Source organism: Arvicanthis niloticus, chromosome 8 (assembly GCF_011762505.2).
Source record: "Arvicanthis niloticus isolate mArvNil1 chromosome 8, mArvNil1.pat.X, whole genome shotgun sequence".
NCBI lineage: Eukaryota > Metazoa > Chordata > Mammalia > Rodentia > Muridae > Arvicanthis > Arvicanthis niloticus.
The window spans coordinates 37,970,203-37,979,360 of NC_047665.1; positions in this window are offsets into that span (position 1 = coordinate 37,970,203).

Below are 9,158 nucleotides of genomic sequence, written 5' to 3' on the forward strand. Positions count from 1 at the left end.
CAATCCTTTGAAAAGGAAGTTAGTAATATGGAATACCTCAAAAGGAAAAAAATAACACAATGCCAGTGACTTTCCAGGTGTAATACCACACAAAACACAGAGAGATGCATTGGGATGGACGGACGTTTCCTCTCATAGAGATCCGTGGTTTCCGAGAAAAGTTGTGTTTACATTTCAAAATAAAAATATTCCAGTGTACTTGACATAATAATCGTGCTCACTTAAAAATGCTAGTGTTGCTCTCTCCTCGGCTCATAAAAATATACTATATAAGAGAAATTTTGGTGACAAAAACATTTTTTAGTGAGTGTTGGCTATTTTTTCATTTAAAAAGTAAGAAAGCATAGGGTAAACCGTAAGAGATGGACTGCTCTACTGTGATAAGGCTGTGGGAACGTGGATTAAAGACTAATGAAATGGGAACAAACCAGGACAGATGAGATGTGATGTTAAAGCCAGGGAGAACAGAATTATGTCTGATTACTCTCCATGTGGCTGGATGAGGAGCAGGGGGATTAAGGGTGGATTGTTTCTAGTGTCTTCTTATGAGAAATCCTAAAGAGGGAACCGCCTTGCTGATGCACCTCTAAGTGGGGAGGCATTCAGACAGTAGCAACAGCACATAGATTTCATACAAAGTGTGTAGCAGGGTTGAGAAGTTTGTAAAAATTGTTTTTTTTTTTTTTGCAACACAATCTATGAAATACCATTTACAACCCAATCCCAGCCTCCTTGGAAAGCCCCTCCCCCATTAACTGGAATAAAAATAAATAAATTATGGGAAGATACAATTTACTATAAGACTACGTCCCAGAAATATATGTATATGAGTAACAAGTTGAAAGAAAACAAAAACATTTTCCAGGACGATCTGCTACAGTGGACAAATCCTAAAACTATTCTAAATTATTCTGTTTTGTCATATTTGCTCTCTCGTGTATCACCCTGTGGGGAACACCAGGAAAGGAACTGTGCATGCCCAGCCCCTACTGTTGGTTCAGAGTACAGGAGTGTGAGTCATGTGATCCAGTGTAAACAATCTGGTTTATACTAGATCTTCCCAGAGACTTTGAGACATGGAGTTGGAAGGGACATGTTGGTGGTGTACAGGGCAATTTGAAGACTTTAGAAAATGAGTGCATGGTTGTCCCTCTTCCTGCAGGAGCCTCAGTACTTGCCCTTGGAGTAAATCACATAAACTAAAGTGGCATAAGAAGTAAGAAACACTGTGGCTGTTGGGGGAAAGGGTGGAGGACAGTGTGCTTCAGACTTCTCTCAGCATATGTCACAAGTGCCAGCAGCCTCTGGTCCTGTAGTAAAACATATCAAAACCAGTCTTTTCCATGACTTTTCCTTGCTTCTTTAATCCAGTTCAAGCAGGTCTTTTCATTGCATGGACATCTCTCCACCAACCTCAAATTCAACAGCTTTGAATTTAGCACAGTGAAAGCTTCCCCCCAACCCTCCACCCAAGGACAGTGGTTAACTTATATCTTCCTGCTCTGCCTTGTTCTTAACCTGAGTAGAGAGTAGGTCGAGAGTAACAGGGAAGCATGGATTTAAGCTGGCAGATGGCAGATTTATCTCTGTATCTGATAGCAGAAGGCAATCAGAAGAAACGTTCAGAATCAGACAAGAACAAGAAGGCACAGCTGACCCTTCGGGGGAGGTTTGATCATCCTCCTGATTTCTTTGCTTGGGCTCATTAATCCAACCCTCCCTCCTCCTGTTAGGAATCCAAGACAGCAGTGGATGCCAGGCCTGCTACCCAGTTCCTTTTGCTGTGCTGTGGCTTCTGAAATCCTGAAACTCATCAAATCTGGACCATATTTAACTACATCTGCCTGCAGGATCCTACATAGTAGCAATAAAATCAACATCCCATTTTTTTTCCACCTGGACTTGCATTTTCTTCTATGGTCTAAACTCTCCACTGTTAATCAACTAGTAATACATGGCTATCATGTGGCATCATGTGGCTATCATGTGGCTATCATGTGGCTATCATGTGGCATCATGTGGCTATCATGTGGCATCATGTGGCTATCATGTGGCTATCATGTGGCTATCATGTGGCTATCATGTGGCATCATGTGGCTATCATGTGGCTATCATGTGGCATCATGTGGCATCATGTGGCATCATGTGGCTATCATGTGGCTATCATGTGGCATGTACCATAAGACAATTGTGCTGGGTAGTTTTATGTCAGCTAAATGTAAGCTAGAGTTATCTGAAAAGCGGTAGCCTCAATAGAGAAAATGCTTCCGTAAGATCAGGCTGTAAGGTATTTTCTTAATTAGTGACTGATGGAGGAGGGCCTAGCCCATTATGGGTGGTGCTTTCCTTAGCACAGTGGTCCTGGGTTCTATAAGAAAGGAGGCTGAGCAAGCCATGTGGAGCCATCCAGTAAGAAGCACTCCTCCATGGCCTCTGCATCAGCTCCTCTCTCTCAGTTCCTGCCCTGCTTGAGTTCCCGTTCTGACTTCGAGGATGGACTATGATGTAGAAGTATAAGCCAAATAAACCCTTTCCTCCTCTACTTGCTTTTGTTCATGGTGTTTCATCACAGTAATAGAAACCCTAACTAGGACAACAATTGTGTGCTCCCCAGTGACATGATGCTAATAACCAAAGCTAAGCCTGCTGCCTTTGCTGAACTGCCAAAGCCTTATTGACACTTTCCCTTTTAAACATAGGGACTTTTCAATGAGCATCCTTTCCATTTCCTCAGAGAAATCTAAGTACTATGCCATATAAGAGGCCCCATTGTTAATTTCCTTTCTTAGAATCTAGACCAGAATAACAAATACAAATAAAGCCAATCGTATTAATGGCTGAGATGGAAAAGTCTTTCTTTAAAATTTGTTGTTTGTTTATTATTTTGTATGAGTGTTATGTCTGCATGTGTGCCTGAATGCCAGAAGAGGGCATCAGATCCCATTACAGATGGTTGTGAGCCACCATGTGGTTTCTGGGAATTGAACTCAGGACCTCTTAAATGCTCTTAAGTGCTCTTAAATGCTAAACTATCTCTCCAGCCCCAAACTGGAAAAGTCTTAAATGGAATGACTACAAGTCAATCAAAGGATAAATTTATGAGCCAGACAAGACTCAAGCATCTCAATCAGAAAAAATACAGGGTGAAAGTACACTTTCTTTCAGTCACTGGACAAGTGTTATGAGCATGGGGACACAGAGTGACAACTAGAAAATTGGTTGCATAATAGTGTTTCAAGGAGTTTGTGTACAAAGAAGTGAACAAACGAACAAACCGAGAATTAGAAAAAAAATCCTAAGTGTGAATGCAAAGCTATAATATTTATGTACAAAACTTGCAGAGACTTTGGGGTTGAGGTCTGGGTCTGACTTGAAGGGACTGAAGAGTAAGACAGTATTTCCAAGGGAGAGACTATTTGAGCCACATCTGGAGGATTGTGTCAGAAAATGCCACTCGGGGAAAAGGCAAGGTTCAGTGAGGGTCAGGGAAGACAGTCACCAACACTGAGGTGTGGCTAGATCGTTTCTCTGAGTAATAAGAAGCAATGAAACCTGACTGGGGAATTTGGGATGCACTGGGGTGACGAGACTAGGGAGCAGCTGGAGTTTGCTTGCTGCAAAGCTTTGGTGGCTAAGAAGCTTGGAACATGTAATCAAAAGTGACAGACAGACAGAGCTCCTGAGTCCAGCTGTGAAACAGATGGGTGAAATTTTAGGAAATTGGTGTCACCCATGTGGATGGATGACCCATGTGGAGGGATGACAGTGAGGGCAGGGTCTGAAGGAGGAAATACACTTTCCTAGCATCTTTCATCTAAACTAGAAACCTAGGCATCCCTTGAAGCATAGGACTCTGCCCAGGGTTCAGAGTGCCCCGAGACAGCCACTGTTGTGAATGCTGATTGTTAAGCATCACCATTTAAAAAATTAAATAACATAAAACCACAATAGAGTAAGTTAAATTCAGGACAGTGAGAATACTCATCACATCCTGCTTGCCAGCATCTGGTGTTTACTGTCTTAGCTCAGAGGCAGTTTGTCAGTGATTCTGTCTTCATCAGAGATGCTGCTGAGGGGCACACAGCTGTGTGTGGCTCCTCAGCGCCACTGTGAGGTGGGTGACTTTCTAGTAGTCTGCAGTCAGGCCAGATTTGATTCTACTCTAGAAATCAAAACTAAAACCCTTAACTTTACATATTCTTTTATTGTCCAAACTCATAAAAATCTGGGAAGAGGTGTTAAAAACATAGATCGAGATTAAAGGTGTGACGGTGTATCTATAGTTACATTATACAGCCTCCACTGTGAAGAAAATGTTCTTTTGGGATTCAAAAACAGTGAACTAGTTTGGAAAAGGAACTGCTCATCCCAATGACACTTGGGCAAAATTCCAACTCACTTTAAGTGCTTGTGGTGAGTTTCGTTGTCTTTTCTTTCTTTGTTTCTTTGTTCCTTCCTTCCTTCCTTCCTTCCTTCCTTCCTTCCTTCCTTCCTCCCTCCCTTCCTTCCTTCCTTTTCTTCTTTCTTTCCTCAAGAACCAGCACTTGTATCCGGGTTGAGCTCAGGTAACTGTGGTGAAGTGCCTGCCAATAGCACCCTAAGGAAGGAGGATTTATCTAGTTCACAATGTATAGTGAGCTGGCTTTATGGTCTCTGGCCCTGGAGTAAGGCATCTGGCAGGAAGGTGTGGTACAGCAAATCTGTTTATCTCTGGGCATCCAGGAAGCAGAAAGAAGAATCATGAACAAGAAGTGGCCCCAAGAACCCTTCTGTGAGATAGGCCTACCAACTAGACCCTTACCTGGAAGACATTCTACCATGTCCCAGTAACACTATCAATTTAGGAATCCCTCAGTGGACTGCTCCACTGGGTAGTCCAAAGCCCTCAAGGATGCAGTCACTTCTCAGAGACTGAACCCACCACGTGGGATCTGCGTCTCTAACACTTCATATCCAAATCATAACTGTGGGTGTGTGGGTCACTGCTGTGATGAAATGCTAGCGAGGTGGCAGCTCCTCAGGCTAACTGTGTGGTGCTGTTGTTGACATTAAAGTTACTTTTGTGGAAAGCAGATTTCACAGTAGATGCCAATTCTCGTAAAGGTCTAAATCAAAAAGTGGGGAAGCATTCAACCTTGACACTTATTTAAAAATTACATTAAGAAATACTTAAAGGGCTGGAGAGATGGCTCAGCAGGTAAAAACATTTGCTGTGTCATCCCTGTAACCCTCATAAAGGTGAAAGGAAAGAACTGACTCCACAAAGTTGTCCTCTGACTTCCACACATGTGCCCTAGCACATGTGCAGCCATTCCCCATCATGGACACACAACAATAAAGGGGAATTCCAAGACATTGAAAAAGACGGAAAATTGCATTGGGCTTTTTTGGAATTTGAATGCTATGGCTGTTTGTGTTCTTCAGGTATATTTGTGTATACATTCATTTTTCTTCCATAGCTGGCTATTAAACAGTCATTGGTACATTACAATCTACAAATTGTATGTTTGACAGAGGTCCATAGATGGAATGTGTGTATAGGGGCACAGAGAGTCAAACAGAAACATTAGCATCTACTGAACCAGAAGGAATCCTTCAGACTAGGCTACAGCATGGGATGAGCAACTTCTCCTGCAGTAAAGAAGATAGGTTTCCTAAGTTAGAGCAGTTTTCCAGCTCTTCTGTGTCCTTTTATTACAGACTCAGATGACAGTTCATCATTGAGATAACAAACCTGTGATGGACTTCACTCCTGGATGAGAGATCTGTGAACCAACACACACACACACATAAACACACAAGCACACACATAAACACATATATATGTTTCTGTATATTTATAATATATATATATATACATATATGTATATGTATGTAACTTTAAGATATCCATATCTGTGTGTGTGTGTGTGTGTGTGTGTGTGTGTGTGTGTGCCATTGTGCCCACGTGGAGGTCAGAGGACAAAGTAACCTACAGGATTTGTCTCTCTATTTTTGGTACATGGGACCTAGGAATGGAACTCAGGTCCTCAGGCTTGGCAGTGGGCCTCTTTACCCACTAAGCCATCCTGTCATCCCTACTACTTGAGTCTGTATAGCTTCACATTTTAAAAACATTTTTAATAATAATAATAATAATAATTTTACTGTTGTGTGAGTTCTCTGTCTCTCTGGTGTGTGTGTGTGTGTGTGCGTGTGTGCGTGCTCACACTCGCTCATGCATGAGGTGGCCAGGAGCCACCTATTGGGAGTGAGTTTCCTCTGTTCACCATGGATTTTGGAGATGGAGCTTGTGTTCTCAGACTTGCAGAGAAAGAGGTTTTACCCACTGAGTCATATTTCTGCCTTTTCTCCTTTATTTAAAAAAAAAACAAAACATTTTCACATATCTAGCCTATAATGGCCAGTTATCATATCCTTAGAAACATACAAGAGAAAGTACCACTGCACAAGGCTGCTTCAGAAAAGTTTACAAATACACCTAGAAGCAGAGCCATACTTGCCTCAAGCAGAGAAGAGACTATCACTTATGATCAAGCTTTGCAGCTCTAAGAAAAAAACCCAGCTGGAATCACACTGGTGACGTTGAACATTTACTATATCTGTATGTAAATTCAGCAAAGATGTTCTGTGTCTTACAGAATTAACTGCATTATTCGCAACAGGAGCATGCACTCTAGGGAACAGCAGTTAATGGCAGCCCTCAGTTTAGAAGCTTAGTGCTCTACACTGTCATCTCTGATGATCATCTAATCAGCTTATTTGAAGCCTGAGCACCAGGTAAGTGCCTCACAGGACTGTTCTCTGGAATGCAAAATATTCTTGATCCCCACAAAAGGACACCCATAAAAGTGACTCAGTAAACACGATGAGATCAATAAAACATTGCATTCATAAGAACAGATACTAAATATGGACTGAGATGTTAGCTATGGTCAGGTGTGGTTGTTCACGCCTTTAACCCCAGCACTTAAAAGGCTAAGTCAGGGCAACTATCAGTATGAGGCCAGTCCGGACTATATAGCAAGACTGAGGGAGAAAGAAAGGGAGGAAGGATAGAAGAAAGAAAAGAAGGAAAAGAAAGGCCAAAACAGAAGGAGGGAAGAAGGAAGAAAGGGAGGAAAGTGGAAAGGAAAGAAGGAAGAAGGAAAAATAGGAAAGAAAGGAGAAAGGAATGGAGCAAGGAGCTAGTTATAGCTTGTTCAAAGTTAAAAATCTTAGTGGGGTGGAGATACTTATACAAATTCTAAAACTGTTGAAAAGATACATCCTCAAATAGTTCCAAGACTGAGTTCAGCAATGAATAGTTTAATTTTCACTTGAATGATCACTTTGCCCCTACAAACATTCCTATCAACACATGTCTTGAGGGATAACCTCTAAGCACAGAATCCAATACAGTAAGACCAGGATCACTGTGATCCTTTTGGATGACTGAGCTGCATACCCATCTTGTGGGGTACCTAGTTTCCAAGACAGCACACCACATGTCTCTTGCATCTTGTGTTGCTCCTTCCCGTGCTAGAGTTTGGCTGTGTGCCCCTGGGAATAGAGCATGCAGAAGTAAAGAAGTGATGATACATCACTTTGGAGGTTGCTTTGTAATAGTGACTGCAGCTTTTTTGAGTCACAACATGAAAAATAGAGTCGACACAGCAGTTGATTGATTCACCAGCAATAGACTGCTAATAAAGAGATATCTTATCACCACCTCGAAGTTGACAGTACTTGGAAAGAACCTTTGATACTTACAACAAAGGCTGTTCAAAACAAATTTCCAAAAGTATCACCAACAGAGAAACTCTGGGTACTGTGGTTATAAAGAGGATGCTGGCATGCTTGTAACCCCACGTCTGTGAAGGCAGAGAGGTTTTTGAGATTCTTTGGCCAGCCAATCTAGCTTAATCTAAGTCCCATAATAGGGGCCTCTGATGGAACCCACAAAATTGTATACACACACACACACACACACACACATGAGGCTTGCCAAGCATCTGAGGAGTCCCTGTGGAACTTGCTGGGCATCTGGCCTTTCTGGTGCATGCATGTCTATGTATGTACATGTATGTTTGTATATTTGTGTGTGTGTGTGTGTGTGTGTTTGGTGCTGGCAGAGGGGCAGTAGCCTATTAAGGCAAGTAGTAAGCCTAGCTTGAACCTTTGTCAGTCACATGAGAATTACAAATTGTTCCCTTCCAGGTATGTTTGTTAATCCACTCAGGAATTCCTCTAAGTTTCAATATTTTTAATTGACAAAATGTTTAAACATTCTCAAGAGAATGTACTTTCTTATGGTCATCAGAGAAGTCAATGAGCTAATATATGTAAAATCTTTGAACACAGTCTGCTCCATGTTGAACACCATAGAAAGGCTGCTATTGTCTTCTCTTTACAAACAACAGGCCACTCATGTACACTCTACACTCTCAACTGTAGTTGCAGGTAAAACCTAAGTTTACCTAGGTTTCTCAACCTATACATTAGGTGGCTCGCAGTCATGTATAAACCTAACTCCAGGGGCCTCTGAAGGAACCCACAGAATTGTACACACACACACACACACACACACACACACACACACACACACACACTTTTAAAGGATAGAGAACCTAAGTTTTGACCATGTGTTGAATGACTGACTGTGTCAAAGTATTTTGGATTTTAAGTAGTAGTGAACGTCTCAGAGTTTCTGTTTTTATAGAGACCATAACAATTTGCAAATTCCTTAGATTAGTCACCTCAGGCTGTTGGGACAAAACACCATGGACTGGGTGGTTCAAACAGTGGGAAATGAAACTCTCATAGATCTAGAGGCTGTGAATTCCAGGGTCAAAGTCTGGCTGGTTCAGTGTTTGGTGAGTGTCTTCTTCCTGTTTTCTAACTGTGTCCTCATATGATACGGAGATGTGATAGAAAGGGAGCTGGAGACTCTAGTTGGAGAAAGTGAATCCTGGCTCTTCCTCTTCACAGACACTAATAATGCTGGGGGTGGGCTCACTCTTGTTACCTTATCTAAACCTAATTATATTTGACAGGCTCCAACTCCAAATACCATCATGTGGAAAGTTAAGGCTTCAACATAAATTTTGGGGATAGAGCCATTCAATTCATATCACCCATCAACCACGCATTGGAGACAGTATTTCCTTAATTCTAAT